Here is a 2250-nt window from a genome sequence, read left to right as displayed (position 1 = left end):
GTGTCCGCTAAATTATTAAGAGAAATTGTTTACAAAGGAATATATATTTGATATGCTGTTTATAATTATTCACTACAAAAACATGTAAGTGTATGCATCAACATTTTAGATCATTTTGGATAATGACATTTTAGGTACTTTTAATACTAAAAATGTTGACCGTCTGTGTTTTGTAGTTTTCTATATTGGCCATGTGTTTGTAATAAAAATTATGAAAAGGAGGAAAGGGGCCTACAAATACAGAGAAGAAACTGGTAGTTACCAAGGGGAGGGTGGTTGGGGGATGGGCAAAATAGTGTAAAGGGGAGGGGCGCCTGGGTGGCTCAGTCGTTAAGCATCTGCCTTGGGCTCAGGTCATGATCCCAGGGTCCTGGGATCAAGCCCCGCATCGGGCTCCCTGCTCAGTGGGGAGCCTGCTTCTCCCTCTCCCACTCCCCCTGCTTGTGTTCCCTCTCTCGCTGTGTCTCTGTCAAATAAATAAATAAAATCTTTAAAAAAAAATAGTGTAAAGAGGAGTGGGAGATAAAGCTTGTAATTATGGAATGACTAAGTCACTGGAATGAAAGTCACAGCACAGAGAATATAGTCAATGATACTGTAATAGCATTGTATGGTGATGTATGGTAGCTACACTGTGGTGAGCATAATCAAAACAATAGTAATTATGAAAAGGAAATGAAAGGAAAGCAATAAGAGAAGTAGGAGCAAGAAAAGGAAAAAAGAATTTTGTGAAATATATGGTTGTAGTGGAGTATGCATATATGTGATAGAAGTAGATTATTAATTATTACCATTATTATTGTTATTATTTTGTTACTAGTGTTATACTTTTACTTGTTCTGGTTAAACCAGCATTTCTCAGTCAATAAGTGATGATTTCTGGGTATACTATGAAGAAAACCTTCATGTTTCATACCTAATTTTAACCAGAAATGTATAGGCTTCCTTGCTTAGAGAACATTAATATACGTGAATGAATTTTGGGTCAAGGAATATAATGATTGGTAACTGGATGGCATTTTACAGAATGCTGGTGTGTTTGTTATTTGGAAAAGGTAAGTCCTACACGGAGAACAGGAAAGCACCAACATAAGCCATTCTTTACTTTGCCAACTGGAATTTCTTTTCTTAATATTTCCTTATAGTTTCTAAAACAGAGAGAACACCTGTCTGTTTAGGTATTTGATGGAAATTTCTGAATTTTGGAAGAAGGTAGGTTCTTATCTTAGCCCTGGGATGAAATATTATAATCTTTGTGACTTGGCCATGGATTGGTCTAAGAGGGGCATGTAGCCTAGATTTGATGAGATAGAGAACAATGCCTTCTGTGGAAGGTTTTCTTTCCCAGATAAAAAAGAATAATGTGGAGAAGTCTCTTTTTCTGGCTCTTTTATTCCTGCATTCAATATTAATGTGAGGCAGCAGTCACGACCTTTGAGGGTCTACATGTTAAAGATGATATTATGAACAGTTAGAGAAATAATCCAGTGTAAAAGGTCTTTGACAGATGTCAGCCAATGTCTACCTTCTGATATCTTGTAATGGAATAAGATAAAAAAAACCCTTTCTTTGTTTAAGAGACTGTAAATAAGGCATTGTTACTTACTGAAGCTGAATGCATTTCTAATATTTGTGTAACAGAGCTCTCTTGATTTTTCTCCTGTATTTCTAACTTCTTTCACTGATGCATAGATTTTTTTTCCTGCTTATTTTTGAGTGTTACTATGTAACTCAGGAGACCTAAAATATATATTTTTTTCATTTCAAACATGCTTCCTTATTTTAACTACTCCCCACTTAAAAGATTTCTATATCTATAGTTCTGTTTCTGGATTCTAGCATAATATATCTAAGATATACTGTAGTACCTAAATGGACATCCCTCAAGCACTTCAAAGTTAAATTGTGCAATGCTGAACTCATGATTTTATCCTCTTTTTAATGCCTTAGGAAATATCATGACCATTCTCTCTCAGGTGCTGAATCCAAGAATCTCTGAGGCACCTTTTCTCCTCTCTAACCTTATATGCCAGATGGGAAATTGTACCTCTTGAATATTTCTGTTTTGTGTCCTTCTCTTCATTTCCACGGTCAGTTTTATTTCAGGTTTATTTATTTTTCATTTCTGAATGATTTCTCTCTCCAATCTTAGCTAAGTTTAGCCCCTTTTCTATGCTCTGCTTTCATATTTGTCTATCTAAAAATCAAATATGGTCCTATTACTTTCTGATTTAAGCCTTTGGTTCTGTC

Source organism: Leptonychotes weddellii, chromosome 9 (genome assembly GCF_054177405.1).
Source record: "Leptonychotes weddellii isolate Sample4059 chromosome 9, ASM5417740v2, whole genome shotgun sequence".
NCBI classification, from domain to species: Eukaryota; Metazoa; Chordata; class Mammalia; order Carnivora; family Phocidae; genus Leptonychotes; species Leptonychotes weddellii.
Note: the sequence above shows the minus strand (reverse complement) of the source record.